The following is a 15,933-nucleotide window of genomic DNA, read 5'->3' as shown; positions in this document are numbered from 1 at the left end:
ACGTGGCCAGAGCCAGATTTAAACTTGTTGTGACCCTAAGCTATAACATGTATGAAGCCCTTCACTGGTTCAGTGTGACAATATTAAAAAAGAATTTTTAAAGGTGTAGCGAGGCGCCTTGTAATATGAGGCCTAAAGCTGTAGCTTGTTTAGCTTATGTGTAAATCCAGCCTGCACGTAGCAGACAGAAAAACTGAGCAGACGTATACGTCGTAGCCGACCCGACAGAGGCCAAAAAGAAAAGGAATAAAAGTCAATAATTCAAAAATAAATAAAAATTAAAGTAATATGCAAAAGTAATACCGATTAATTCCAATTGAATGAATTGCAAACAGCCCTACGTGAATTTTTACAAAGAAAATGCAATATGAAGATGAATTTCGTCTTCATATTAGATTTTATTTGTTAAAATTCACGTAGTGCTGTTTGTCATTCATTCAAAGTTACGGATAGATAAAAATAATATATCATTTGCACCTGAGTGCACAAAGCAGCAGCAAAACATTTCCCGCCTTAACTATTTACAACACAATACTTAAACTCCAGGTATTTACTTTCTACTTTTTCGTAATTCTTTCTGTTGTTATTTTTGGCTTCTTACATCATTAGCATTAGCATTGGCATTAGTAGAGGCATTTGATGCAAGAAAGCAAGCTTATGCAGCATCAGCCAAAAAAAAAAAAAACCCACCTCCACTTCACCCCTCTGTTTGTTCAAAATACCTGTCCAGCTGAGCCTTAAACTTATTTAGGCTATCAACTTCCACAACAAGGGATGGAAGTCTGTTCCACCAACCAACCACCCGCTGGCTAAAGGCAAATTTCCGCACGTCTATCCTACATCTGTCTTTCCTCAATTTGAATTTATGCCCTCTCAGGTGATTTTTCTGAGCTAGAGGAAGAATCCCATCAGCATTGAGCATGCTTAAACCATTCAAGGCTTTATACACCTCTATCAGATCACCTCGCTGGTGCCTAGTCTCCAGACACTGTAATTTGCAAAACTTAGCCGTTCTTCGTAAGAGCACCCCTTTGTTCCATTCACTAATCTTGTTGCCCTTCTCTGTACTCGTTCCAGCAGCTCTATATCCTTCTTGAAATGAGGCCTCCAGACCTGTATACAGTACTCAAGGTGTGGCCTGACCAATGCCTTATACAAGGGAATAATCACATCCCTGTCCCTGCTAGAAAAATTCCTGTATATCATTGACAAGACACCATGAGCTACTCTTGCAGCCCGTCTGCACTGCTCAGAGAACTTCATATCTGCCTGCACAACCACCCCCAAGTCCCTTTCATTCTCTAACACTGTCAGTGTAGTACCACAGAGTTGATACGTTGCTCTGGGGTTGCTGTTTCCCATGTGTAGTACTTTACTTTTGTCAATGTTAAACTTCATTTGCCACCTCTCAGCCCATCTGCTCAACCTTTCCAGATCCTGTTGCAGCAGCATAGTGTCAGTAGTGTCCTTGAAAACCCTGCCAACCTTTGTATCGTCTGCAAACTTGGACATTAAGCCCGATATACCATCATCAATATCATTTATAAATACAGAAAACAATAATGGACCCAACATTGAGCCCTGAGGGACTCCACTAATAACATCAGTCCACGATGAGCAGTGTCCATTGATTACCACTCTCTGTCTTCTCCCCCTCAACCACCCCTTTATCCATATCAGCAATTTGCCTCCAATGTCACACTGCTCCAATTTGTGTAGCAGTCTTCCATGTGCAACAGTATCAAAAGCCTTTCTAAGATCCAAGTATATAATATCAAAGTTATTCCCTGCATCCAGTTCTTTTGTGACTGCATCATAGTATCCAATCAAGTTGGTCAGGCAAGACTTCCCCTTAACAAAACCATGCTGTGTCTGAGCTATAACTGAAGTCTTGTCTAAATGATCCTGCAGTGCTTCTTTAACCAGTGCCTCCATTAATTTTCCTGGAACAGAAGTTAAGCTCACAGGTCTATAATTACTTGTGTCAGCCTTTGATCCTCCTTTGTGAATTGGGGTCACATTTGCACATTTCCAGTATATGGGTACCTCCCTTGAGTCCAAGGAAGCTCTCATAATTATGGCTAAGGGTTTGCTTACTTCCTTTGCTGCCTCCTTTAATATAACTGGATCGATCCCATCCACCCCAGGTGCCTTTCTTGTGTTTATCTTCAACAACCTCTCCTCCACTTTACTCCCAGTTATTTCAAGATTCTGTAGCTTACTGCTAGAGTTGAATACACCTCTGGCATTCCCCTCGCTGAATAACTCCTCATGTGTGAATGTCGATGCAAAATATTCATTTAGTTTGTTAGCTACCTGAGCAGGATCATCAACACTTGACCCATCAATATCAAGTGGACCAATCTGATTCATCCCCTTCCTTCTAGAGTTTACATAAGTAAAGAACTCTTTGCTGTTTTTCTTTGCATCCCTTGCCAAGGATTTATCGTAATCTGCCTTCGCCTGCCTAACCTCCTTTGTAACTTGGTTGCATATCAACTTGTATCTATCATAGGCTTCTGTGTCATGTGTTAATTTGTATGTATCCCATGCATTTTTCTTCTCTGCCATATGCCTCATTAGTTCATCTGACATCCATTTTGGCCTAAACCTTGAACAATATTTCTTAGTTGGTATGTAAAGCCTAGTAGCTTCCAAGATAAGTTGTTTGAATGCTTCCCATTTTGAATTTGCTGTTGGTAACATCATCAGTTGGTCCCACTGTATAGAATTTAAATACTGTCTCAGTCCATCGTAGTCGCCTTTACGGAAGCAATAACCCTTCCCTTTACCCCTAATGGTAGTTACCTCTTTGAGTAAATCCCACTTCAGCACACTGTGATCACTGCCACCTAGTGGTTCATTTATCTGCAGATTCTTAATGCATGAAGAATCACTGCTGATAATCAAATCAAGAGTATTACTCCCTCTAGTTGCCTCCCGAACATGCTGATGTAGAAAACAATCATCCAATAAATCCACAAAAGCCCTGCTAGTGTGTGAGTAACCAGCCCCCAAATTCCAGTCAATATCTGGGAAATTAAAATCTCCCATTATAAGACACTCTGATTTACTGGCCCACTCTATTTCCCTGTACAGTTCCTTATTATACTCATCAGAGTCATTAGGCCTATAGCACACTCCTACTCTCAATTTTGATCTCCCAATGTTTATGTCACACCAAACTGACTCCACACTGCACTGTCCAGCGATGTCGACTGGCTTCACTTCCTTGGTTTTTATGTGTTTCTTAACTAATAGCATAACCCCTCCCCCCTTCCTATCCTGTCTATCCTTTCTGTAGACGTTGTACTCCCCAAATTGCAGTTCTGCATCCCTTATATCTGTGTGACACCACGTCTCTGATATCCCAACAATATCTGCCTTCGATGTTTTAAGCAATACCTCAAATTCATCAAATTTATTTACTAAACTCCTAGCATTGGTGTACACGCAAGTATACCTGCACCTGTTTCTATTCTTAGCTACCCTAACACAACCCATGTGTTTACTTGTACCGCAATGGCTCCCAGCAGTCTCTGAAATACCATGCATCTTGTTTTTCAGGCTTCTGCTCATTCTAATAGAAGCAGTGCAAGAATCTCTTTCACCTCTGCCAGTGGCTACTGTCAATCTATTGGTCTTCTGCTCAATCTATTGCTCTTTCTTTCTACTAACATTCTCTTAGTCAGAGCTTTTACTAAAAGTATGGGCTTTACGATCCCAGCTAGCCCCGGTAATCTATAATGTCTTTTTCTTAGTTTTTTTATCTTTTTACTTTCTACTTCTCCTTTTTCTCGTTCCTAAAAGTATTAGTGTAATACGAGGGTCATACGAACTTTCCTACTATCCTTATTCTCTCGCTATCTTCACCTTTTTACCGACACTTTCATTCCTTGCCTTTCCTCGATTCACTGCCTTGCCTTATACCATTTGCTTGCACTAATTTCGTATACATATTCTACCTAAATTTATTCTAAATCACGTCATTCGCTTATAACCACCTATTATTGCATCTGTAAACACTGTAAACACTATTTTAATTTTATTACCATGTTACTTCTTAATTTACTTGAATTTATTTTGTTCTACAACATACACTGTTGGGACTACCTTGTCCATATTTTTGTGGAAGTTCTTTTTTTTTTTAACCCCCGCCATTTTCTCTCACTTAGTTTTATTCTTAAATTTGCTTTTTTTCCCACAGGTACGGCAAATTTAGAAAGTAGTCCCCTGATGAAATACCTGATTATGTATCAATATTTATTTTTAGCTAACATCAGATTTTAATTTTATAGTATCTCTACCCCTTTCTTAGATTTAAAACCAAAATTTCCCACCCTTATCTGATGCTTGCTATTACTCTAGAAATTAATTTAATCATTTTTCTTTACAGTTCCCTTCTCTCTAGTTGGCTATCCAATTCAGCCTATAATTTTGCTTAATTCATTATATCATATAGGATATTCACATTCTTTCTCAAGCCTTCAATATCTCCAATTTCTGCTGTCCTTTTATTAGTTTTGGCATTTTGTGTAAATTACGCAAATATATATATATATAGATCTTTGAGCTGAGTCCGTACGGACTGGAGATGTGCAAATATATCCACAATTCATAAAAAGGGATAAAAAGGTGATATCAGTAATTACAGACCTGTCAGCTTAAAATCTGTTCACGGAAAATATTGGAAAATATCGGAAAAGAAGTAATGCAGGACCATCTGGACAACCATCCAATTTATACTGAAATTACAACATGAATTTGTTAAGAGGCGATCTTGTCTAACAAATCTAATAGGTTACCATGATTCAATGACCAAGGAACTGGATCTAAAAAATAATTTTCACATTACATACTTGGAATTTAGGAACAATTTTAATATGGATAAAAGGGACGAATGCTCTTCGTGGACGAATGTTATTAGGTGGAGTTCCCCATAGTTCAGTGCTTAGCCCATTGTTGTTTTCAACATTTATCAATGATATATATGTATACAGGGTGTCCCAGAAAGGTGTAACCAATTTTAAATGTTTGTAACAAATGTAATTTTAATGATAGAAACACAAAACCTGCGCTAAATGTTAGAACAACAGTTGAAGTTTTTACTGACATTCAACATGCGCACCACTTGTCGCACGAACAAAAAGGTGTAACTAATTTTAAATGAGCAATACAAACAAAAGGAAACTAGTAATCCTTTCAAGAAGCGACTGTGAGAGCGGATATTACCAGGACATCCAAATGAGGGGATGAACTGCCAAACGGGGTTATTTTCCAACAGGATGGTGCGCCGCCACATTGGGCTTTGAGTGGGAGGAAGTCTCTTGATGACAAGTTTCCTGGCCGTTGGATTGGGCGTGATGGACCCATTGCGTAGCCACCACGTTCACCAGATTTAGTCCTTTGTGATTGCTTCTTATGGGGATTCATCAAAGTCACAGTCTACAAGACCCCTGTTGCAGACTTAAAGTCCAGGATTAAGCGTGACATTCTTGATACAGCATGGGATGAACTTTATTACCGATTAGATATCGTTCGTGTGACAAGTGGTGCACATGTTGAATGTCAGTAAAAACTTCAACTGTTTTTCTCACATTTAGAGCAGGTTTTCTGTTTCTATCATTAAAATTACATTTGTTACAAACCATTAAAATTGGTTACACCTTTTTTTTTTGGGACACCCTATATACAGAGTGATTCACTACCAGTGCGACAAACTTGCAGGAGGTGTAGGGGGCACAAAGACGAATCAGAATCACATAGCATTGTAGGGTCTGAAATGCCTTCGTCATGCGGTAGAGGACGTTGAACGGGAGGTTGAAAAGCGATCCCGCTGGAAGTCCGCATTTGCGAACCGGTTCCCGAGGCAGTAGGATGGACGAGTATTCAAACGTTGAACTCGCCGACATGCACCTCCGGTATGGAGCTGCGGACTGTAACGGGCGCGCCGCTCTGCGCTTGTACCAGGAAAGTTTCCCACACAGGCATGCTCATAAGATTTTCGCACGTGTGCGCAGAAGGTTACGTGAGACTGGTTGTTTCACGAGAGGTACCATGAATCGAGAGTGAACGACGAGGACGCCAGACAATGAGGAGAATGTCCTACGTCTTGCAGAAGGCAATCCGAGTACGAGTACTCGAGCGATAGGCCAACGATTGGGTATTTCCCAATCCACTGTATGGAGGATACTGTCAACAAACCAAATGAGTTCATACCATCTGCAATGCGTCCACTCATTGGAGCCTGCGGATTATCCACTCCGGAAGACTTTTGCTACTTGGTTTCTTCAACAGAGTGCGGCAGACAGCGCATTTGCAGCGTCCGTATTGTTCACGGATGAGGCAAGTTTCACAAGAGAGGGAACCTTCAATCAACATAATGTGCATTTGTGGACTTTGGAGAACCCCCATGGTTTGCGAACACGTGCAACTCAACGCCGTTTCTCTGTCAATGTTTGGGCAGGCATTGTTGGAGACCACCTCATTGGATCGTACCTTCTGCCCCCTCGTCTGGACGGTAGGGTATACTTGAACTTTCTACAGCAACCCTGCCCGAACTTATTGAAGAAGCACGTGTTCCTCAGTCGTTGCGCCGCTCAATGTGGTTCCAGCATGATGGGGGCTCCTCCACATTACACCAGTGACATCCGCCAACACCTAAATATTACTTTTGGATAGCATTGGATAGGTCGTGGTGGTCCAGTTCATTGGCCTGCTAGATCGCCGGACCTATCATGCCTGGACTTCTTTTGGGATCAAATGAAGACATTGGTGTACGAGACCCCCGTTGATTCAGTTGAAGACCTCATCGTTCGCATCTCTGTAGCTGCCGGAGAGATTCGAGACACGCCAGGAATCTTCCAGAAAGTTGGGGATTCCATGCGGCGGCGCTGTGAAGCCTGTGTGACTATTTTCTGGGCGAACTTTCGATCACCTTCTGTAGCATGGCTTTTTGCCAATGTAAAACACGTCATTAAAATGATTTCTGTTACACTAACGAGTTGCGGTTTCTGTTCTTTTTATTTGCTTCTTTGTTCATGCGACCTCCCGCATGACGAAGGCACTTCGGACCCTGCAATGCTATGTGATTCCGATTCGTCTTTGTGCAGGAGCGGATTAAGGTTGGTTGAGGCCCCGGGCGCAGAAGAAAATATTGGGCCCCTTAAAAAAAAGAGAGAGACAGGGAAAATAAAAATACATGTTAACCATTTTTTTAAATAAATAAAAAATATTATTAGCATTAGCATTAGTAGAGGCATTTGATGCAAGAAAGCAAGCTTATGCAGCATCAGCCAAAAAAAAAAAAAAACCACTTCCACTTCACACCTCTGTTCGTTCAAAATACCTGTCCAGCTGAGCCTTAAACTTATTTAGGCTATCAACTTCCACGACAAGGGATGGAAGTCTGTTCCACCAACCAACCACTCGCTGGCTAAAGGCAAATTTCCGCACATCTATCCTACATCTGTCTTTCCTCAATTTGAATTTATTCCCTCTCAGGTGATTATTCTGAGCGAGAGGAAGAATCCCATCAGCATGATAGAGGTGTATAAAGCATTGAATGGTTTGAGCATGCTCAAACCATTCAATGCTTTATACACCGCTATCAGATCACCTCGCTGGTGCCTAGTCTCCAGACACTGTAATTCGCAAAACTTAGCCGTTCTTCGTAAGAGCACCCCTTTGTTCCATTCACTAATCTTGTTGCCCTTCTCTGTACTCGTTCCAGCAGCTCTACATCCTTCTTGAAATGAGGCCTCCAGACCTGTATACAGTACTCTAGGTGGGGCCTGACCATTGCCTTATACAAGGGAATAATCACCTCCTAATCCCTGCTAGAAAAATTCCTATATATCATTGACAATACACCATGAGCTACTCTTGCAGCCCGTCGGCACTGCTCAGAGAACTTCATATCTGTCTGCACAACCACCCCCAGGTCCCTTTCATTCTCTACCACTGTCAGTGTAGTACCACAGAGTTGATAGGTTGCTCTGGGGTTGCTGTTTCCCATTGTGTAGTACTTTACATTTGTCAATGTTAAACTTCATTTGCCACCTCTCAGCCCATCTGCTCAACCTTTCCAGATCCTGTTGTAGCAGCATAGTGTCAGTAGTGTCCTTGACAACCCTGCCAACCTTTGTATCGTCTGCAAACTTGGACATTAAGCCCGATATACCATCATCAATATCATTTATAAATACAGAAAACAATAATGGACCCAACACTGAGCCCTGAGGGACTCCCCTAATAACATCAGTCCACGATGAGCAGTGTCCATTGATTACCACTCTCTGTCTTCTCCCCCTCAGCCACCCCTTTATCCACAGCAGCAATTTGCCTCCAATGTCACACTGCTCCAATTTGTGCAGCAATCTTCCATGTGCAACAGTATTAAAAGCCTTTCTAAGATCCAAGTATATAATATCAAAGTTATTCCCTGCATCCAGTTCCTTTGTGACTGCATCATAGTATCCAATCAAATTGGTCAGGCAAGACTTCCCCTTAAAACCATGCCGTGTCCGAGCTATAACTGAAGTCTTGTCTAAATGATCCTGCAGTGCTTCTTTAACTAGTGCCTCCATTAATTTTCCTGGAACAGAAGTTAAACTCACAGGTCTATAATTGCTTGTGTCAGCCTTTGATCCTCCTTTGTGAATTGGGGTCACGTTTGCACATCTCCAGTCTGCGGGTACCTCCCCTGAGTCCAAGGAAGCTCTCATAATTATGGCTAAGGGTTTGCTTACTTCCTCTGCTGCCTCCTTTAATATAACTGGATCGATCCCATCCACCCCAGGTGCCTTTCTTGTGTTTATCTTCAACAGTTTCTCCTCCACTTTACTCTCAGTTAAGGAGAAACTGTTGAAGATAAACACAAGAAACAACCAAAATTTGAATATAATATATGTATAATGTAATTAATAATAGCATAATAATAATCACAAAGTTTGAACTAATAGTTGAACATATTAATTTAACTATTAGTTGAACTAATATATTCAACTAATTTGTTGGGGTTTTGCTGGGCCCTTCAGATGTCGGGCCCAGGGCGCCCGCCATTAAATCCGCGTCTGTGTTTGTGCCCTCTACACCTCGTGCAAGTTTGTCGCACTGCCAGTGAATCACCCTATATATATATATATATATATATATATATATATATATATATATACAGGATGTCCCATATATATATAATATATATTAATTAAAAATAAATATAAAGCTATCATTAGCTTTATATTTATTTTTAATTTTCGTATTATATTTTGTACAATTTTTTATTTTTTAACTACAGTACTTCATTATGTTAATATATGTAAATAAAATGGTAGTAGTGGGTATGCTTATGCTGCACCTGTACCGCCATCTATAGTATTTTATATATTTTTTTTGTCTATATGAGCTTACATTGTCAGTGGTGTATTTATCTGCTGTGGTGATTGTCTGTCTGTTCTATATTTTTATTTTTCGCTGCGTTTCAAATCCACCGCTATTTAAATTCTCTGCATTGGGGGGGATCGGTTCGCCTTTGCCACGATTTGTCTAGCGATTGAAATGCAGCGATTCCCTGACCATTATTGGCCATGTGGTCCTCTGTAGATATGGGGTATAATGGTCAGTCTGTTTTTGTTATTTTGGTTTTATTTTATTTTGGTTTACTGTAGTTAGTTTAGGGTAATCTTGCATTTTAGTGTCGTGAGTTACCGCTATTCTGACGGGTAGTTCCAACTTGCTGAGCATGCGTGACATTCACTCTATCTTCGCCGCTATCTGCCAGGAATTGTCACGGAGCATGCGTGGAACCCTTCATATCTTCCGGTTCACATACTGTATTCTGACGGAGCAGTTCCGGGTTGACCGAGCATGCGCGACACTCACTATATCTGCCGGTCTGTGTTGGGAATTGTCACGGAGCATGGCGATGCTCACTTTATTTGCCGGCCTGTATACTAGCAATGTATTATTCTCGCAGTATTTATTTTTTCGTTTTCAGAAAGAATAAAAACAATTTCCTGACATAAAAATAGTTATAAAAACGATAATGGAAATAGGTAATTATTAATTTAATTATTACTTTCAGGTAATATATTTTTATTGTCTGCAAATAATAAGTATTTTGTGATTATTTGTGAAAAGGTGAATTTTCAAAAATACATATACTGCAGTAGTGGACGTCCTCGGATGGAGGAAAACTGGTACTTGCCACCCCTGGGATCGAATAAAAAATTCCCCAAATTATAATCGTAAAAGTGATTGAGAAATTTATATACATTATGTATGTTTTTGTATTGATGCAATACTGTATTCCAGGGGTGGCTAACGAGTCGATCGCGGATTTAAGTTCGGTCGATCACGACGAATTTTAAATATACAACCATCCCTCGATTTGTGCAATGAAATTTTTGAGATGGTAGATCGCGGCACATTTTGAAGGAAAAAAGTAGATGGCATCAGAAATTAAGTTGGCCACTCCTGCTATATTCTATAATCTACTGGTGAAAAAAAAAAAAAAAAAAACCCTAAATAATTAAATAAAAATTGATGTAATTATTTGTCTCCAAGCTTTGTCCCCTCCTGGAAAATTTTCTGTGGACGTCCATGACTGTCGTACTTAATGCTATAGATCCAATGATTTAAAATTTCTATCTATATATTTACATATATATTAAACTTTCCAAGAAGTATGGAAGTACATTTGTTAAAAACCATTTCAAGTGACAATAAACTGAACATGTGCAATGAAGATGCATTATTTTAATTATGAATCAACAGGGCTTACCTTTATTTTAGATATAGGAAGCTTCTTTTCCAACTCTCCTTGTCCAACTCGCTAATAATTCATGGGGAAGGCGATATCAATTTTGCAAGATATTGCCATATTAGATTTTGGAGGTCTAAACTGACTAGATCTAGTCTGACTTAAGGAATGTAGAGAATAATCCACCCCCACCCCATATCCAATTATTAGACCCCTAAATTTAACTCAATTCCTGCCACAGCACCAAAAAGAAAAAATTGATCCTTAATTATTAGCCAGTTTAGACCTCCAAAATCGAACTTTATGGCAATATCTTGCAAAATTGATATCGCCTTCCCCATGAATTATTAGCGAGTTGGACAAGGAGAGTTGGAAAAGAAGCTTCCTATATCTAAAATAAAGGTAAGCCCTGTTGATTCATAATTTAATAGAATATAGGAAATATCGAGCACTTAATAGCTCTCTAGTATCAAAAAAATATATTTTAATTGAATTTTTCTCCCTTTTGCCTGCGCAAAATCAACAGTTTTTATCCTGATTTATGTTTCGTGCAACGTGAGGTTCAATGGATACAATTCATATATTGGTTAATCGTTCTTTTCCAGTTGTTAATCTAAGGTGATTTTTAATAGAGTTGAGTTTACTCGAGGGTCTTTCACGCTACTATTACAGGCAGGGTAAGAAAAATATGGATAAGTTTCGATAACACAGTACTCCTGAATCAATTGGAGAAGATACGTGTGTGTGTGTGTGTGTGTGTGTGTGTGTATATAGATAGATATAAAGTTAAAATCATTGGATCTATATAATTAATTACTATATGTATTTTATTTAACCTTCTCACAAATGTAATAATTCACAAAATATACTCATATTATTCTTTTCAGGCAATGCAAAATATATTACCTGAAAATAATAATTAAATATTAATAATTATCTATTTCCATTATCGTTTTTATAACTATCTACTTTTATTTTTATAATCAAATTCTTATGTATCAGGAAATTGTTTTTTATTATTCAGAAAACGAAAAAAAAATTTTTCTTGATGGCAGTAGCCGTTTAATACCACTCCAGTTTCAGGCTCACTGATGTGAAGCGAGTAGTTAACAGCTGTGTGCTAAAACCCTTCATCTAGCCAATCGTACAACTTCCAGCAATCCGACACACTACTTTTACCGGGTAAAATGGAAGTCTTAATGATGTCTAGGAGGACTGCTTTACTCCAGTTTTCAACGACCCTGAAATATAAATTTTTAAAAACATGTGCGTTTTTTTGCTTGAATCACTCCAAAAGTCGGGTAAAAATACTAACCTTTTTTTCACTAAACATTTGTTTAGTGAAATTCATACCTCTTGCTGATGCTACCAGAAACTTTGTGCATACAGGCTGCCAGCAGTTAATTTATAGTAGAGGGATTAACTCCATTAACCAATAGGATAGTGTCATGTTTTTATCCTGAATCCAGGGTACTTGTATAGTAGAAGCCAGGGGGGGGGGGGGACCTTTGCTCCCATACTCTGACCATTAGGATTTATGTGCAGGCTGGTTCAGGATCTTGCTGATCATCAGACCACAGTAGTAAGATATCTTACTACTCTGTGCATCAGACGATGGTGCAGCTTTTAGCCTGGATCCGGGATTCTTGTGTAGTGGAAACCTAGGATGATCTTTGTTCCTATACTCTGGCCATCAGGATTAGTATGCAGGCTGGCAAGGGATTAGGAAATCTCTAATTACTGTTTATTATGCCTATTGCTATTTACGACCATAGTTTGGGCACCCCTGTTGTATAATAATGCAAAGATGTCTTGTTGCATATCTGTTCAGTAGGGGTGAATGATCAAATAGATATTCTCCTTCTAAAGTTATAATAGGAAACTTTGAGAAAAATTTCTCATGCTCTCATAAATTAAAAACTTAAATTTTTACAGAAAAAAGTTGTTTCTGATCTGGAAAAACTTATATTTGAGTAACAAAGATTTTATTTTAAAACATTATTCCAAATTTTATTGCCAAAAATAAATTTCAATAACCTAATTATCAAATTATTAATTAGGTTTAAATTAGAAGGTTTAGTCCTGGTCCAGATCTCAAAAACATTTGTGACAGAGTTTAATAAAGTAAAATAGAATTCAACTTTAGTCTGGATGCTAAAATTGTTTCTCAAATAACAAAATAAATTAAGCTTTGATATTAGATAACTACTATGAATAAACCAGCTAAGAAAATAGCCAATCCAAGATCAAGGTATTGCATGCTTAGATACAATATCAGTATGAGCACATTTGCAAATATTATACTGGATGAGTGTATGTAGACATACATTGATAAGTGTGAAATTTAATCCTTGGGAATAATTGCATAATTTGATATGAAGGTCTGATTAATATTATTTATTTTGGTAATTCAAAAATAAGTGATTGTCATGAGCTCATATTTGTAACTTTTTCTGAATTACCAAGCTTATTGTGCTAATACATAAAATATCTTTTCCAATTATATACAGTAAAGTATCATCAGCACATACTTTTACAGAAACATCTTTAATAACATGAAACAGATCATTTATAAAATGTTGGATAGGACCCAGGAGCGGGTTGAGGCCCCGGGCGCAGAAGAAAATATTGGCCCCCTTAAAAAAAAAAAAAGAGAGAGAGAGACAGGGAAAATAAAAATACATGTTAACCATTTTTTTTTTTTTTTTTTTTTTTTAATAAATAAAAAATATTATGTACTATTAATGTTTTATTTCCAATAAAATTTGAATATAATATATGTATAATATGGTCCTTGACGTTGTCACAGACATTCTCTCAGATATGCCAGACAAGCTGTTCTTGCTACCTGGGAGTCTAAAACGCTGATGGAACTGATATTCGGGTGACACTTAAGTCAAGTGGACCCAATTTCGGTGAAATCCGGACGGTCTATGACAGCCAAATCCTCTGCTTGCACCTTCACGATGGTGGGACTGTTAGTAATCCTGGATATAACCTCCATGCACAAGTACATGGTGGGTGACCACCCAGGTGTGAACCAACGTAAGCAGGGGTCGAGGTGTGGCGCCCACACCACATGGAGGAACACCGCCCCTCTATGTTACCAGGCAGTACTAGACGGTAGATGACTCATCAACCGGTGAAATACCACCACTTTGCTTATTGGAGGCTTGAAGTGGTGGAACCCATGTTTAGTCTCTAGAGCTAAGTTCCGGCCAACCCTTCCCTATCTCTTCCATCATGCAGTATGATTGATGATTTTTGAGGTTATGATGAATGTCGTGGCGAGATCCAATATTCCTTACATTTCGAGGGTACAGCTCTAAAACGGTGTTCGCAGGCTGGCCGCTAGATAGTACACCGGACCAAACCTATTGGTAACTCTCTAGGAGGCTTCTGGATCAGCTAGTGTATAATCTTGCTACCTCTACTCTGCCAGATAGTGACTGGAGGGAGTCCGAGTAGTGTGTATGCGGGGAGCATTGTCGAAGCCATGTTATGTGAAGGATCTGGGTATATTCTTACCACATGTACGCCATATCCAAAAATTTCATTACTTCATACAGCATGTCCCACCCACTTTTTCTTACCATTGAATACACCATGAATTGTCAAAATAATAGAGCAAGCTTATCTGCGAAAAGATCTAAACCTCCCAAGGACTTCCTAATTCATTTCACAAATATACGTGGTCTCAGTTCCAATCTCAACGATGTCCATTTCCACTTGCAGTCTTCCAAACCCCATGTACTTTTTCTGACTGAATCTCAGTTATCAGTTGATTCAACTACTTCTCATCTCAGATGTCCAAATTATTTGCTGTATGATTCCTTTCGCCTCAAAGGTGGTACTTGTGCATATGTCTGTTCTGATATTCCCTGTCAGAGACTTGGCAATTTGGAATCTCCTCTCTTTGATCTTCTCTGGCTTAAAATCTCTCTACCTCATTGTGTCAAATTCATCTGTTGTCTCTACCGTTCTCCCAACTCCACTAATCACTTGGAGCTCTTTGACTTCCTCTCTTTGCAACTTGACTTTCTCCAGTCCAACTTTCCTAACAGTGAGGTAATTTTCCTTGGTGATTTTAACGTTCACAACTCCAGCTGGCTTCCATTTTCTAGTCACACCAACCCAGCAGGTCGAGATGCTGAGGCTTTTGCAATTACTAGTGACCTAGCACAGATTGTTCATTTACCTACAAGAATACCGGACAATCCTAATCATACAGCCAATACGCTTGATCTTTTTTCTCACAAACAACCCTTCTAAGTACAAGGTCGAAGCGAGAGGTCCTTTAGGCACTTCAGATCACAACTTGGTGATTGTCTCTTCTCCAATGGAACCTTTATCTCATGGCTATTCCCAACCTCGTATTGTTTGGCATTACAAGAATGCAAAATGGGATAACCTGCGAGACTTCTTTTCCTTGGTCTGATTACTGTTTCAAAACTTCTGATGTCAACGTTTGCTCAGATCGTGTCAGTGAAATTATTCTTGCAGGAATGGAATCCTTTATCCCACACTCCACTTTAAAATCTCGTCCTTTATCTAAACCTTGGTTTTCCAATAAATGTGCTAAGGCTGTCCAAGAGAAGAATGTTGCATATCGTAATTGGCTTGTTTCTAATTCTTCAGTTTCATTTTCTGCCTACACCAAAGCTCGCAACAATTGTAAAGCAGTTATTAATCAGTCCAAACTAGAGTTTGAACAGGCTAAGAGTAGAAAACTTGCTTCTTGCCCTAATGGTAGCCGAGCATTCTGGTCTCTTGCCAAAGCTATTGGCCACAACTTTTGCCCATCTCTGCTCCCACCTCTGTCCAAACCAGATGGTTCTGTTGTCATTTCAGCCAAGGATAAAGCTGACCTGCTAGCATCCCATATTTCTTCCAGCTCATGTATTAATGATCTTGGTAAAACACCTCCCACCATTCCTAACATGCTCCATTCAATGCCTCCTGTGGTCTTCCGTCAAAAGGATATCAGAAGGATTTTGATGAATTTGATGCTAAGAAAGCTTGATGCTAAGAAAGAAATACCATCAGGTCCTGATGGTATTTCTCCACTTGTTCTCAAAACCTGTGCTCCTGAACTTACTCCTATTCTTTGCCGCCTTTTTTCGCTTTCTTATTCCAAAGGTGTTTTTCCTTCTGCTTGGAAATTTGCTCAT

This window comes from Mastigoproctus giganteus, chromosome 2 (assembly GCF_048544385.1).
Source record: "Mastigoproctus giganteus isolate SK-2022 chromosome 2, ASM4854438v1, whole genome shotgun sequence".
In the NCBI taxonomy this organism is placed as follows: domain Eukaryota; kingdom Metazoa; phylum Arthropoda; class Arachnida; order Uropygi; family Thelyphonidae; genus Mastigoproctus; species Mastigoproctus giganteus.
Note: the sequence above shows the minus strand (reverse complement) of the source record.